Here is a 17,320-nt window from a genome sequence, read left to right as displayed (position 1 = left end):
GGCACTTTAGAAAAGGTTTGGGCAGGGAGGAGAGCATAGCTTTCTGTGTGATCCCTCACCCAGCTTTATTGTGACCTGATATTTTGTTTAGCTCATAGAGCAAGTTCACCTTTTTTCTTTCTTTTTTTTTTTTTAAGCTCTTATGAGACAGCTGTACTTTGCTATGTCAGCTGGGGCAATAGCTGAGGGCTGATTTAGGTGGGGCAAACGCAGATTTTTTTCTTCTCCCATGAACAAGAACTTCTTGTGAGTAAACTTTAATCATGATCTTCTAATCCCACCAGAAGGGGATCCTGGCTTCCTTGCTTCTGGGATAAATGGTACGTTTGATCCTACTGACAAAAGCATAAGATTTCTAAAGTTCTACTTTATTTCTTTTTCATTTGTTACAATGCACTCAAAAGGAAAGTATCTGTGAAATTTTTAAATCTAAATTTTGTTTCATTTTTCACTTTTTTCTCAAGCTTTCTGTTTTACTTTTTTCTTCAGTACATCTTATCCTGCTTTTATTGTGTGACTCTGTGTTTGCACGTGGAGCAATGTTAAGGGAAGTAGCTGCATTTACTTTTCAGTCTGGATTGTTTTTAAAACTTGAAAAGTCATAGTTGTCTGAGCGTGCTGTCTTTTCAATGGAATATTTTTGAAATAATAAAAGAAATGTGATGGGGATCAAGTTGTAATAAAAAGTTCTTGTTCTGCCTTTATTGTTTTGATTGAAGCTGGTGAGCTGAAGTTGCTGACTTAGAAGGCTGAAAAAATCGCACTCCAAGATTTTGTAACTGGAACAGCCCTTCCATAAAAATGAATTAACACACTACATGGGTAAGCCCTTTTACATGATTATTCTAGAAAATGAAAATTATTTTGTAAAGAATTATAAAATTATGGCATAAAAAGTGAAAGCTTCCTAAGCTGTTGGTCTAAAATTTAGATAATTTAAGAATATTTTATATTTAGAAATGGTGTCTCTAGCAAAAGTGCTAAGTCATGGCTTGAGCCAGTGACTGAGCACCTGGTGGGAAGGTAAGTCCAATCCAGGGGAGCTCAGGTGCATGCAAGGAACCAGGATCCATCCTTTCCCAGATCTCATTTAAGGCTTCACAGTGGAGGTGATGGTATCTTACTTGAGATCCAGGGTGTATCTGAAGCCTTCATAAGGTAAGCAGATTGTTTCCTTTATTTCTGTGTCCACGTGTGTTACATTTCAGCAAGTCCTTGCTTGCTGCAGCCTAGGACTATGCTACTCTGCTGTTATTGCTGTGTTTTCCATTGCATTAGAGTGTCATAATATTAAAAATTATTGTATATTATGGCTATTAATTTTGAATGCTGATTTTACTATCTGGGTGGTGCCCAGGTACCTTTCATAACCTAACTTTAAGCACTGCAGGAAGTGAAACAAAAATGCCCCATTTGAATTAAATGTGACAGGACTGGGAGAAATCTTTCTTCCTAGATTCCTGTTTCACATGTTATAGCAGGAACAGTTCAAAGCTGTGTAACAGAATAGCACAGTTGTAGAGGTTGGATAGGGTTGCTGGAGATCGCCTAGTCCAACCCTCCTGCGTAAGCAGATATCCTAGGGTAGGTATCAGATATTCAGATGTTAAACAAGGACACTTTAGTCAAATGCTTGGGAACATGGAGCTTCTAGCTGCATGCATGGCTCTTCTGTTCTGCATGATGCTGAGGTCCTGAGGGCATTTTGGTTTTTCTTAAACATTGTACCTGGCTAAGGAGTTTGTACTAGTGGCAAATAGGCTCTACAAAAGATTAAATATAACATTCAAACTCAAATTCATGTGAACTGTGTTATTTTCTTTTTCATGCAACTTTCAGAGTCTGCAGTTCAAGCTCATACTATGTGAATTCAATGTGACATTTCTGCCCTTGGCAAGATAATAATTTTGGTCAAATATATACCAGTGATAGTGCGCTTTTCACTAAGAAATGTCCTTATTTTGAGCACAAGTCACACTTGCTTTATTATCTTTTTAAATATCAGATCTCGATCTTAGCAAATATTTTACTTTTTTTAAATTTTTTTTTTTAAACAAAGTAGTGAAAATAGAATTTTTCCTTTCATTTTTCTTCTTTCTTTTCTTGTGGAAGTTTCTAGACAAAATGATGTTAGTCTGTGCTTATTTTACCTCTTGTATATCGATTATATTGTTGATTATTTTATCATTTTATTTTTTTGTCCCATGAGTTAATCTAGTAAGAAACAACAATCTTGATGTTACACTCAGAGTTTTTGCTTTGTGTGAGTTTAGATTCTGTGTCAGGTCCCAGTATTAAAACTGCTAACTGCTGTGGATGGCTTAAATAGACTTGACTGCATTGTACCTGAAGAGATTTGGCCCCGTTGTTGCCTCTATGCAAAAGAAAACTAATGTTGATTCAAAAATTTCAAAATATGAAATATTTTTCAATTATCTTGGTGACAATTCACAGTTCATTGTATTTTAAAATATTTAGCTTACATGAAATAAACAAATTTTTGAATCTTATTCTCCTACACTAATACATTGGAGTATCTCCTAATCTCTCTGAAATGTCTTATTTTTGAAGATAAATATCCTTTGTACTGGAAACAGAAATAAAAATGGCCTAGTCATACACTGACATGCTTAAAAGCAGCAGTGTGTGTGTGCATGTGTATATTTATATATATAATTATCAGTTTGGATAGGAGGCCTGCAGTGGATATTATTAGCAGAGACTTGGAAGATAGGCTCCCATTAACCATATAAAATAATAAAACGATGCATCCTAACAAAACAAACATAAATTCAACTCATGAATTTCAATTAAGTAGTGTATATCTATCATTTCCCTCCATGCAATAAGAATCCTCAAATGCTATAATATGTTCTTTTTTTCCCCTCCTTTTTTTTTTTTTATTTTTTTTATTTTTGTTTTGTTTGCTTCCACTCATGATTCCTGGTATTTCTAGCTCCTTTTGTGACCATCTTGAATGTTCTATATTTCAGAGTGCACTTGCCTCCCACTTCTCTCCTACAAGGTGCTAATCTTTCCCTTTGCTTCTGTTTTGTATAAGGTGCTAATTTTCATTTTCCTTGATTTATTAAAATGCTTTCTAAAGCCCCGTATCTTGATATAGCAATGGTATTCTGAAATTGTTAACGTATTTTGTCAGAAGTGCCTTATGGGAGGCAAAAATTATGATTAAGAGTCTTTAAGTGACTGTGTTTATGGAAATAACGTGAACCATTCTTTTATACTGTGAGTGAATGTGTGAGTAACCACTGTAGATTTCTGGGTACCATGTTCATATCATCACTGTAATCAGTATGATGGGAACAGGGAGGGCACAGGCAGTACTTAGAGTGAGAAGTTAGTTGGGATATTTTAAATTTGTCATATAGAGTTTGTGGCAAAACCTTACTTAAGTATCATAAAGGTGAGTTCCTGGGGAATCCTGGTTACAAAGGAGGTAAGTAAGTGTTCCAGAGAGTCAACCGGTTCATCTTGTGAATGAGTCCAGGCTGGATGGGGCTCTGAGCAACCTGGTCTACAGGGAGTTGTCACTGCATCTATAGTAGGGAGGTATGGATTCCAACTCAAACCATTTTTTTATGAGATGATCTGGCCTTGATTGCTACAGACCTCACAAGCTCCCAGTAAGTTTTGGTTAGTCTTGTGACTGAAGTTATGTCTAGCCATGCTGTTAAAGCTCTGAAGACTTGACTGTTATGTTTAAGCAGTTTTACATTAAAAATTTTTCAGGACATGCATTTTAGGACATCCTTTATATGCAATCCTTTCACTCTCAGAACTGTTATATTTTTTGCTTTTTACTATTGTATGTGAAAATTTGTTTTAACTGTGATGGTGGACATGCTAACTTGAGCTTTCTTATATTAGACCTGCATGCTTCTCATAGAACTGCTCCATCTATAGTTTAGTTAATCTGAAATTATGTTGGATCAGATTTGTTAATAAATTTGACAGCATTTTAACAAACTGATTTATTTTTTTCCATTGTGTTACAAAAGCTGAAAAGGAGGGGAAGATCTTCCTACCAAGTAGCTTTATTGCTTGGTTGTTGAAGAGTGTGCTCATTTGATTTCAGCTTTTTTCTTTGACACTGACTATGTACAAAGTAAAATATCTATTGCCTGTCATTTCCATGCCATTTAGTTGTGGAATTACATACTGATCATGTGAGTCTGAGTTCAGCTTACTCATATCAATTCTGCTATAGTAAAAATTCCTCTTGGCTCCTGCTTCAGAGGGTCATGGTTTTCTGTGTCCTTCATCTTTCAGTCCTTTGCCTGTCTTAGCTACCTTTGAACATTTCACATGGCAGTATTTATGCACGTGTGAGAAACAGAACCAAGCCTTTGCTTTTAACCAGCTTGGTGGATGAGGAACAGCTATGTGACAGTTTGATTTTCAGATGGAAGCGCTACAAAGAGAATGACTGAGGAGCAGTTCTGATTGTCAGCCCAGATGCAGGAAACTGCTCATTTGAGGGCTGGTTCATGTGGTGTGTATTTGTGTTTCACTGCTGGAATATGACTGTTTTGATTCTGAGTGAAAGAGATGATGTTGTTTAGAGCACAATCTTGGCGAAGAAAGCATTATTTGATAGCGTGTTCTTTGCTCTGTTTGTTGTGCTATTCTTTTAAAAAATGAATTTGGAACTTGCTGAAACTTGTATGGTTTAGTTACCACTGCCCTCTCTACAGTAACTGTTACTTCTAGAAGAAGTTCAAGGGCCTAACTGCTTCCCTTATGTAAACTCCTGCTGTCCCAGGTAACTGCACACCACCTGCTTGATCTAGGGTTCTGTTTGTCCTGTTCTAGAAAGTGGGCTGGGAGCTGCTCCTGGTGGGTTTCCATGTTGCACAAGCTTTTAAAGATACCAAAAGCAGCAGCAAGTCAGAGTGCATTATGTTTCGTGGAAGTGTGTGACATTGAATCAAGTTGTTCAGTGTTGTTTTTATTAGCAAGATTAAAAGCCTTCTTTTTTTCTGGACCTGGGATGTAACACAGTCATGCGTGTTCTTGCATTTTTCTGATGTTAGATGTATGAATTCACTGTACTGACATGTGTACTGGTACTGCACCACACTAGTGTCTATGTCTCAAAGGGAGGGAGAATAAAATGTGGTCGTTTGTTGGCAGCAATGACAAGGAGAGACCTGCTGGACACTATTCAGGTCTCATCACCCGTGTTGTAGGGATTTAATTTAACACATTTGTGCAAGATCAGAATGTGATGCTTTTGCTACCACAAGTTTAGTTACTGCTCCTGGCTGTGCTCAACTGGTCACCAGTGGCTGTGGGGAGGGTCTTCCTTTTGCTTCTGTTAAGACCAGGCACTGATGGTCTGCTGCTGAATCAGTCTGAGGCTTTAGCATGGAGGTGCTGATTCTTGATTTGTTTTGCACATTTGGCCACGTGAAGAAATATGGTTATACAAGAGTTGTGTATTTCTTGGCAGGCCTGTGTCTTACAGGGATCTCACTGTTATGTTTTGGGCCTGGGCCGCTGGCTCCCAAACATCCAGCACACTTGGAGCACTGATGGCTACGCTGAACGAAAAGGTGCTCACCCTTCCCTGAATGTGTGTTTAGCATCCTTTTATATGTATAATCTGATTTTACTTGGTGATGTTTTGTTTGTCTCTTTGTGTTTCTCTAGGGCCAGTTGCCTGCTTAGAAAATGTAAATACTTCAGAAATAAGGCTTCTGGAGTATTTATGCCATTGTTTACCAAAGGTATACACTGTATTTTTCTAGCATTTGGTCTAAATGCATAGAGAATGCTTTCCTATGAAAAAAGTCAAAGTCTTTCCCTGAGGGGTCAAATACTTTCCCTGAGGGGTTAACTAATATCTCTGAGAAACTCTGAGGTTAAAATTGAGAAGTCTTCAATATCTCCCTGGTTTTCTGACTCTATTTCTTATTTGTTTAGTCAGACGGGAATTGGCTTTGTCCTGCTGCTTCTAAAGAATAGAACATTTTGGGCTCCTGGGAGGTGAAAGCAGTTTTAATTGACATTTTAGTGAAATATTAAAGGCAAAGCAGATTTAGAGGGACGCGTTGCAAAGTCTGTCACATTGATCAGAGAAGCACTGGAGTGAGTAAAGGGACAGCTAAGTGTGTAGGTGGAGAGTCGGTCCATTTGTGCAAAGGTATGAGTAACCAAGGTTATGAATTGGTTGCAGATGGGACCTGGCAAGCAAGAGAAGTGGAACAAAATTATATTGACATCCCTGTGCTGTCTAAAGACCACTACAAGACCATTAGTATTGCTGTGTAGCCAGCAGGGAGGCCCTGTCAGGCTGAGATTTTACTTAGGCAACTGGTATTGATTTTTTTGGTTTGCCGACAGGATGTAGGAAGGAAAAGATTTTTTTTTTTCTGTATCCCTATTCATGGCTGTGCAGTGACATGCTTCTAGCTGGAACACTGGGTTGAGAGTGGCTGGGTGCTGTTGTAACCCCGACTGGTCTAGGAGTACAAAGTCTGAACTACACCTCTCCTGGGGTCACTCCCAGTGCTGAGGAGCTGCTGGCAGTATAAGGATGAAGCTCGCAGCAATATGGGGAGAAGCACTAAGGATCTAAGCTGTCTTTTGTCTCAGGCCAAACTCAGAGCTGGATCCTGCCAAGTAAAGCTGTTATTAGTGCTCCTGTTCTGTGGCTGCTTGCCTAGTGAAAACTGATTAGGGGCTACAAATGGGATGTGAAGCAGCTATCATGCTTGGTAGCAGCTCTTGATCTTGGGTCGCACTGAAGTTGGCAACCTGGCAGGAGAATAGCTTAGTACTTAGTACTTAGTGACTGCTTGTCCTTTTCCTCCTCCTGTAGCAAATGTCTGCCTGTACTAGTTTCTTTTACGTATTTATGATAGCACAACTTAACATGTTTATAATAGGTTTATTTCACTGCATCCTTAGAGAAGGCTTGGCAGAGAGAAATTTCTGGCATGAGAACTACTTGTGTGAAAAACAGTGATCTATGGTCTGCTTGTAATAGATATAGAGAGACCGGCCTGGTATTAAATCAAGTAGGATCCTTCCCTTGGACTTAAGCTAGCTTCCACTGTATTGTTATTAATATACTCCTGCAGTAGAGAAAATAAATCTGACAGAAATATGTTTTTCTTCATTCCATTGCATGTATAATAAAAACTTAGCTGATGGTGCTTCTTCCTTAAAATATAAATACCCACGCACAGAAAGTTGAGAGTGCTGAATTTGTAGAGACTATGTGCTAAAATAACGGCACTAAAATCTATTACAGTTGTAATAGGTTAACTAAATATCCTATGCTATTCTCTGTTTGTCCTTACCTGTTTTCATGCTGTGAAGCCTACGGAAATGTCATTCTGCTATTCATTTGACAAGAGATTATTACTACGGCGGATAGATCTGCACGCTGCTTGTTTCCAAGGGGATAAAATGAAAACATTCCTTTGGGAATTTGGCCCTTTAATAATGGGTAATTTTTTTACAAATTGGTTTTGATCACTGAAACACCAGATTAATTCTCAGCATTGATTGCAATCAGTTCTGTTAATGCTCCAAATGTTGTGTTGTCTTGTGATGCAGGTGGTTATTTATGCCAGGAAAATTTGTTTTGCTTCTTTTTTTTTTACTTATATTCTTTCCTCCTTATGTTTTGGCCACATATCTGATTGGAAAAGCAATTATAATCAAGGAAACAAAATGCCAACCCAAGGTAATAAGATTATTAAAATTATACAGGTTTTTAATTTTGATACATTAGTAGTGATTGATTAGAAGTTTATGAGGAAAGCCCCATGCTTTTAGTAGTAAAATAGTGGTTAAAGAGTAAAAAGCCACCATTAAATTGCAAGTGATGTGTTTCCTCACTCATTCTGAAGCACAGCAGAAGCTGAGACCTTTCCTTACTCTTATTCCTTGTCTCTTCCTCCAAGAACTGCTCAGGTTCTCTCTGACTTGACCCTGAAATGGAAAATTATCTGTTTCTGTATCAGATGGAGTCAACAAGCATTCCTGCTTGCGTGTGGAAGCCCTTCTAAAGCCTTGAATTTGCATTTCAGGTTGAATACCACAAATTCCTTAAACTCAGTACAGTCTCTTGCTATTATATAGGCTCATTTGCTTAATTTAGAATTGTGAGATTGTTCAGGGAATGCTACTTAAAAATCCCTACTTTACAAGATCAGCCAACAAGCAAGTATCTGCTTGCAAGCCAAGAAGATTGGTGGTATTTTGGTCTCTGCTGGTTGATAGCAAATGATTACAGATAAGATGTAGAATATCCATTTAATTGTAAGGACTTTTTGTCTTGCAGCCAAGGGAAATGTTACCAATTCAGAAAGCCATAGATGTATGGCAATCAATTTTAACTCTCCCTCTCTGCTGATAATGGAAACTTCTTTCTCACCCTGTCTGGCTTGTGCAAGCTGCCTCTTTCACACGTTCTGAGCTTGACATCGTTCTATAAGTCACTTTATGATAACAGAAGATATTGTTAGGCTAGTGAACAAAAACATGTAAGTACAGAAATGTCAAGCTGCCTTCCACTGTGGCTATTTATTATCCCATATGAATGTATGCACAATGTCAGAAAACTCTACAAAGATTTGAATTGTTACACATGTTAGGAGGGGGAGAAGCCGTCATTGAATCTACGTTAACTAAACCTCTCACGTAGTAGGGTGCAGAATGTGAATAAAGACCTTTGCTCCAAAACTGCAGTTATTTGTCACGTGAGGCAGGAAAATCTTTTTTAAGAAGGCTTATAGATTTTTAGGACTTAGTACACCATCTAATACAGGGTGACATAAACGCAGACAAGTGCATCCACTAGAGGGTATTGGCACACTGTATATGGTAGCACTTTATAGATAATATCTAATAAGTGTAATTTATTATGCCTTTATGAGAGACCTTTAAAAGTCCTCTCTCCTGTAAGGCTCATATTCCCCAGAACCTCCTCTTTTTTTTTGCTAGCAGATGCATTCCTAGTACCAGCTCAATTGCCATTAGGAGAACAAACAAGTGGTAAGCTGCTCAACACCAAATTATCAGATGGCTCACATTCAGAAGGTGATTCAGCTGTTCATGTAGTCAATTCTAGAGAAACTATCTCCTGTAAACATGAGGATTCCCAGCCCCCACCATTGACACTGGCTTATCAAGAGGCAATAACAAGGCTCAGATTCTGCTATCTGAACATTTCCAAAATATTTCCATCCTGGAGGCGGGAGGGAAGGAAGCATAGCAAAGGAACTCCTCTTTTAGATAACATCCTGTAAGCCCATTGTTTTTGAGACTTCTAGAGCAAATTTGGGATGGAACCATTCAATTCATAGTACAGGGATGATTTATTTTGTAGAAGAACTTTCATTTGATTTGCAGGAAATACCTCGCCATGGTAAAATCTTAGGAGTGTTGCATTTGGATTTGAATTGTTGGGAGATAATGTGTTATGTGTAAGACTGAAAATATCAAAGGCTTCTTGTTGGCCTGATTGGAAGTGCACTGCAGTCAATAGAAAACTGCAGGTGGCTTCCTATTAAAAGTAAAAAACCAAAAACCAACAGCAGCAAAAAACCCAACCAAAATCTAATGTAAAAACTGAAAAAGTGAAATATTAGCTGCAGTCATTTGAAATTATTTTCAGTGAGTCAAGTTATTCTTTTTGGTGTTTGGTGTTGTTTTGTTTTCTTGTTTTTAAAGTTATTTCCTATTGAATATATGTATCTATTCTTGAAAATTTTAATGCCTTTGGGGGAAAAGCTGTTGCTTCATTTATTTTACATAATAACTGATAATTTGGCTTTGAACATTTTGTATTAAGGTGTGTGTGTATGTTGTATATGTGTCACAAATGTCTGTAAATTCAAAGTTCTGCGTAAGTCCTATTTAAGAAGTACGGTGTGGACACAAAATAGTTGCTGCTTCAACAACTCATAACTCAGAAAAAGGAAAATAATAAATTAGTGAAATTTAAGGTAGAATCAATTTTTTAAATACTTCTGGAGAGTTTTAGAAAAGTTTACTGCTGTATCTTAGAGGAGAGTATCTTTAAGTGTTGACAAAGTAATGCTATATGTAAATTATCCACTTCTGGTTATGAAGCAGTCTGTAAAAATCAGAGTTTCTGAACTAAGGCTTTTTTCTTGGTATTAGAAAGAACTGAGCAGTCCTGTAACTCCCATTTATAAACAGTCAGCTTAAAACTGACTTTTTTTCCTATTATTGTTTGAAGAAACAAATGGGTGGATGTTAGATCTTCGCATTTAACTGCATCTGTCTTGCATCTGGGTAGCGCTAATTTTTTGACTTCACTATGTGAATCAGTAGTATGCAAACCGAAAATGGAATGGCAGGGGTGAAGTTTGTGAGCTAGTTGCTGAGAAGTGTGCGGCCTCACACTGTGGGCTAAGCTGTGCAGGGCCATTGGAGTTGGGTGTCCCTGTGCCAGCCCAGTCCCATCTTGGCTGATGCCAGTCACAGAAGGGAGTCTTTGGGCAGGCACTGAAGAAGTCAGCATGGCCATGTGTGTCCTGCCAGTGGCAAGACTAGTACTGGGTGTGAGCAAGATGCAACACCACATGCTGAGTCGCAAAGCAGTGTTGCTCAGCCATGACAGTGGAAACAGATAAAACAAAGCATCAAAGTACAAATGACAATAAATATTAACCTGTTTGGATTGCAAAAGGCATTATCTCTCTTTCCTGTGATAACCAGCTGACTCAGGGAATTGATGAGCACAATGAGAAAAGAATTTTAGTCAGAAAGCCCTTTATGTAATATTTATTTTCCATTCAAACTGGAGATTGAAGGATCAAGTAATGGGAAAAGATGTTTAAGGATTGATCAGTAAGAAGTAATTTTATTGTTGTAGTCATTAATGAAAATGGCCTTAAATATTCAGACATCTACAGCAGTATTAAAGATTAATTAATCCATATACCGTGCACCAATACTTTGTATTTCTTTTTCCTTGTAGAAGGTAAATTAAAAAAATTGATTATGTAAAGGGAAGCACCTGTTTAGATAGCTGCTTTTTTTCTTTTTTTCTTTTTTTTTTTTTTCTTGTAGTATTGATAGAATTGTTTTAATAATTTAAAATCCAGTGGGGGATAAGGGGATAAGTGACTACTTAGGTTTTCTAATTCTGCTTCTTCCAAAATAGGATTTTACTGTCACAGGTACAGATTTTAGTGTCCTGCCTAGTCTAATTCAAAATCATCCACATTTAAAGTTTGGTTTAGGACATTCCTATTGATTAATTGACCTAGCTAATGGTTCATCATTCCTAATACCCGCTCAACTTTTTTTTTTTGTTTCCTGAGGAATTAATGGAAATAAATTCTGCAGAACGATCCCTAAGAAAATGCAATCATATATGAATATGAAAATTCAGCAGTCTAGTTTTAGATGTGCGTACTTCAATGTATTAAAAAATCACATAGAATCACGTATGTCTTAATGAGATAATTTATTATCTGTTTTCTGTCAATTAATATTTCTAAATATTAGAATAAACCAGTATTGTTTTCTTAATAATTTCCTTTGTGCTATACACCTGTCCTTCTATTAAATCATTGATTTCTCTTCCTCATTGAGTACCACTCAATGTGACGTTTCTGATTTCTGAATAAGTTTTATTTTTCTTTCTGTCATCGTGTACAGAAGTCAGTTATCACTACATATTCTTATTTCTGTATTCACTTTTTAAATAGAATGTTCTCAAATTTAATTAATGTCTCATACAGCTGCATGATTCAGATGTGAGAACAAGGCCAGTAACATTAATGTTTATTACATTTATTATGTGATTCCTTCCCTGTGTAATTCTGAGCTGCACCATGTCTAGTCCAAAGGAATGCTGATATCTAATAGTATTTTGGGGAAACATTTTTTAGCTCTGGGTGATTTTATGTCTCTTTCCAGGCTCACTTGGAGAGGTCTTGATTTGGTTTATTTATTTTGCTACTACAGATATGCAGCAAGCTCACTGAGAAATTAGCTCTCATTCGCTCTGTTGCGGTGGGATAAATAGCCAAGTCACAGAAAAAACACCGTATCCTCCAGCAAGTATTCTAAGAGAGTAGGATCCATAAACTTGCATTTCTCTGTGCAAATCTTGGCACTATCAGTAGTTTAGCATTTTCATTCTGCATTATCATATTATGCCACTGAAAACCTTCCTGAATACCACAGTAATGGATAAAAAGACTTATTGTAGGCATGAAAAAATATTCTAAATTTAATCTTAGATGTGTGGCATGATTGTACTTTTATTTCCCATGTTTTTTGTATGATGGCTAAAGAAAAAATGATTGCATGTGATTCCTTGAAATTAAAGAGAAATAGTTTTGTAAAACTTCATGTGAGTTATGGGATTAAAGACCTTCCCATTGGAAAAATTCATGGCAATTTATTCTGCTTTAATTTTTCGATACTTAGAACTGCTTTTACATCAATACTATGAAACTGAGATGCAACATGTCTTTCTCCAGGCCTTGTTGAGATCTAATAATTAAACAACAAAATAAAAATTTATCCAGTATTAGAAATCAATAGCTCTTCAATAATAATTTCCAGCACTTGCTTTGGTATAACAACTGAAGCAACCATGGAAGTTCAGAAATACTCTTAATTCCACCCTAATTAGCATCAGTGAGAGCAATTTAGCTTAGAGGAAAGAAATATGAACTCCACGCTGCTAGTAATGTTTTGTCACATTTGCCCTTAGTGTCAGAGGTGGATGTTGGCATGGCAGTACTAGTATTTCATTACATTTTGTTGCTTTATGACAAATGGCAGCAGTGGGGCAGTCTGACAGAATGACGTCTGATGTGGAAGTATGTATGAAGCAAAGTTGTCATTCAGTTCCTCCATGCAGAGGAGGAGAGACCAAACAGCGGATGTGAGCACAATGAGGCAGTGGCTGGTGTTTCAGCAGTGCTGTCAGCAGCAGTGGATCACTTCTGCTGATGCAGATAGTTATTGGTACGGCATGCAGACTCTTGTTCATCATTGCAAAAATGCATAGTAAATGGTGGTGACTATGTTGCAAAAATATTTTGTAGCTGAGAATTTGCTTTACCAGATAGTGTTGTTGTGCTCTTTGTATGTGTTGTTGTTTCAATGGAAAGCAATAGGAGGCATTACTTTTGGAGGAACCTACATACTACTGGTGGCTGTAGATCATTTGCTATGCTTCTTCCAGACTGAAGGTGCAAAGTAGGGCTGAGGTGAATGTGCTTTTCTCTGTAAACATCTATTCTATTATTTAAATTAAAACAAACTTTATATGTAAATATATACAACAGAAAAAGAGATGTATTATACACGTTGGTGATATTTCCTTTCTAAAAAGGCTTTGAACATTTTGTCTGTGGAAAGGTCTATTGCCTTAAGGTGTGCTATGGTTTTAAAGACAGTTTAAAAGCTTTTTGTTTTCTTTTTCTAACTCAAATTCTGATGTCCACGTTTTCAGTAGCTAAGGTTCCTTTCCAGTTTTCTGACATACAGCACAAGAAGCTTCCTTAGAAGGTCAAAGTAAGTAAAGAACTTTTTGTTCATGCTTCAAGAAGCTACTCAATAGGCATTTAAGTTGAAGTGAGCCAGATGTTTGTGAATACATATTTTATATGTTCTTTTTTGGGATGTTCTGCAGCAGGAGCACCTGTCCTGCTGAATGAAAACATCACATAGGAACGAAGTGGCACTTATGCTGGTTCACCCATTTTAAAGCAGAGGTACTCAACTATCACATAACTCCCCCACATCTGTAGCACAGGAGATATTTGAGATCATGCTGTGTATTGTGCTTACTTGGTCATAGTCATGTCAGCTGTTCCAGCTTGTCCTGGTGCTGTGAGAGGATGCACCGGAAACTTGGAAAATTAAGATGTATGCTACAGAATTGCATATAGAGCTGAGACATTCAGCATAGCCCCTGCATAGCACAGAGGATTTAGGAGACACACTGCCAGAGAATTTTCTGGATGTTTCCTGCACAGAGGCAAGGATGTGTCTGTGTTCCTCTGGTATGCTTGACTTGTTATTAGAGGAATTACTCTAGCAACTCTGTCATATTGCATTTGCTGATGTATAGGAATGGAAGTTGAGCATTTCCATTTTAAGGAACTATGTTTTATTAATGGGAGAATTCTCTTACCTTGGGTACAAGATCCTTCCAGTTGTCCTGGGCTGTTACACAGGCAGGTAAAACTTTCTTATTGATGACAATCAGGTGTACAGGTGGCACATTTGACTTTCTGTGGGTGTCTGTAAGTTGTAGTGCTCATATTCCAATTCAGGGGCCCATATTTGGACTTGGAATTAGTGCCGTTTTGTTAATAAAAGTAATTACTGAAGAGTCAGTTATCCATTCCAGGTGTTTTCAGTAATCTGGTATGTGATACTGGCCCAAACCATGAGGTGCATACGTAAATTTGGATTTCAAAACTTGCTGTAATATTGCTGAGCTCTGTTTAAACATTTAAAGAAGTTTGAAGGAGGCCCTGTGCTTTGAAACAGCCTGACTAAACTTTATCTAAAATGGCGTGCTTCTCTCTCAAACACATTTCAAAAAGGCTGATGTAGCGGAGCTGTTCTTGTGAAAAGATGGCAGTTTTAGAAACCTTGTACTTTCCTTCTGTGAGGTCCTGCTGCATTGGCACATGTCCCATATTATGTGATAGATTAATGAGTGCAGCTATTTCCTTGCCGTGCATCCAGCTGGGGAAGCTTAGCCTTGTTACAGTGAAAACTGACAAGGAATAAATACGTGCTCAGCTTTAACTTGGGGTCAAATCAAAACCTCCACAGTGAAATCCTTTTTCCCTGTTTTTAGTTTCTTTTGCTCTTGCACTGCCGGGAAAGCTCTCTTATTTCTTGAGCAGGTGGGGAGCAACTTATGCTCATAGCTCATGTATTGCTTTGGTGACCTCAGGAATCTGGGGGGATTCTGCTGCCAGAGCAGTAAACCAGTCAGTTGTAGTGCTCCTTGTACTGTTGGGATACTCCTGGTAAAATGTGAAGAAAGGGAAAAAGTCTTTGCAGATATTCCTCAACTAGCAAATGACCTCCAACCTTGCAACAAAGGACAGGTGATGGCTTATGAGTAATGGAAAACAAGGAAAACTCTTCACCTTGTGCAAGGACTCCATTTGTATTCTTTCCTTGGTTCCTCAGTAGAGGACGTGTCTTTGAGCTTTAGGTACCTGTAAATGATGACCTGACTATTTTATTTAGCTGGATGGTGTGAAATCACAATTTTAAGTTTAAAACAAATTTCTATTTTGGTGAACTGCAGGTTGTTTTTTATTTCTTTATGAAACTGTTCCCATTGTAAATATTTCATATAAAAGCTTTAAGCTGCAGTTTAGATATTTTAAGGCAGATGGTTTCTGAAATAATAGTAGTGTTTACTTCCAGTTGTTGTCTGACTGGCTGACAGGCTAGCTAGTGTTGGTAATTGGCAGGACACATCTAAAAGTATCAATGTTGTTTTCTCATGTTGAGGTTCTTGGCTCTGCAGTCCTCATTAAGGGCTGAAAGTGTTTTGAGATTTATTTTAATGTGGAGTCAAGGGAAATTCAAGTTAATTTCTCTACTAGAAGCACAGGCTGGGATTTGTTTTATTTCTGTGCTACCAAATATGAGCCAATCTTGTACGTATTCCTCTGCAGTAGCAAAATACCAATAGGCCTTGATATTGAAGAAATAAACAGCTAGCAGAAACAGCACGTGAAAATCTGTCCAAAAGAAATAGGAGAAAGTCATGTTCATGTCCAGGGAGGTGTAGATATGTGAGTCAGAGGGAGGGCCTTACCTGTGCTCACTGGTTTGTTGTTATTATGTACTGAAGCATTAGAAAAGTGATAGAAAGCTGACCTCAGACATTGTATGTGACAGCATATTTTAAAATCTTTCAAGATTTTTGATGGGGTTACACACTTGACCACAATGAAGATGAAGTGTTTCACATTGTTATTACTTTTTAGCTGATTCCAACTTTTTAAAATTAACCTTTACCAGTTATAAACTGAGCACGGCAGAACGGAGAACCTGAATAGAAACAATGGAGTCAGTGAAATTATTCTTTCTTGTCTAGCATATGAAATGTACAGGAATGAAAGATTATAAATAGAGTGGGAAAAAATTTGATTTATTTTTTTTAATTATTATTATTTTGATATATTGGGAGACAATTTAAACCAAAAATAGGTTAGAAGAGAAGCTTGCTATTAATAAAAAGGTTAACATTCTGGAACAGCCATTTCCTTATTTAATACCATTGATGGGAAAAAGTTAGAGATATTAATTTGTCAGTTACATTCAAAAGCACTAACAAGTTGCAAATAGTTCAGTCAGAATAGATGCTGAATAGCTCATTACTTTTACAAATACTGCAGCATAACTGTAAGCATTGAAGCGATTTCCTCAGTAGAAAAAGAGGAACAGTTTACAATTTACATAGAAAACTAACATCCCATATGACTTCTTAGACTAGTTAGGTGTATTCCTCTATAGTTCTTATCCTGAGGAAGACAGGCTGTACAGTGTATCTAAGTGCAGCGCTCTGCTGGTTTCCAGAAATACTGCCATCGCAACAAAAACTCTCTGATCTCATTTCAGTGAACCAAGACCAGGGAAGCAATGGCTGGCACTACAGCTTTTTCTCCTCAAACACTGTCATTTGCAGTTACGCTTGCCCAAGAGATGTTTCACAAGTGAACCCACCTGTCTATGCTTTTTTTTTTCCTCACTGTATATGTCTTATTCTAAAACATTCTGCACTGAGTAATGAAGTGCTTTTTAGCCTTTTCCTTTGTTTGTAAGTTGAAACATAAATAGTTTTTAGAAGTGGCTCTGGAAAGTGCAGCAGTGTCTTTAAATGCTTGAATTTTTGCTCATGCTTGTGTGTCTGAATCTTTGGGAAGAGAAATTGAAGGCCTCATCTGTATGTTTTCTTTAAGAGTTAGTCTGAAGAATAATTTGGGAGCAATATCTGGTTAAGAGGTGTCTAACACAGAAAAATCTCATCTCTGAACACAGGTTGATCTGCATGAACTGTTATGCAAATATTTAGTACGTAGGCTGTGTAGTGAATATATCCTTGAAGATGAGCACTCTGTGCAAATCAAAATTAATATGAAGAGGCTGTATGGAAAGATGATCCCTGTGAGTGTGAATGAGCATGAGGACACCCACCCATTGTGCTGTGGTGCAGATGATTGTCCAGCATATTGTTTCCTTGTCTGACCTCAGGGCTTTCCGATCCTGATGGCAGGAGCTGGGGAGTTTGGGAATGGCTCTGGACAGA

The sequence above is a fragment of the Coturnix japonica genome, chromosome 11 (genome assembly GCF_054131305.1).
Source record: "Coturnix japonica strain WE chromosome 11, WE-NBRP24, whole genome shotgun sequence".
NCBI lineage: Eukaryota > Metazoa > Chordata > Aves > Galliformes > Phasianidae > Coturnix > Coturnix japonica.
This window is presented reverse-complemented; position numbering follows the sequence as displayed.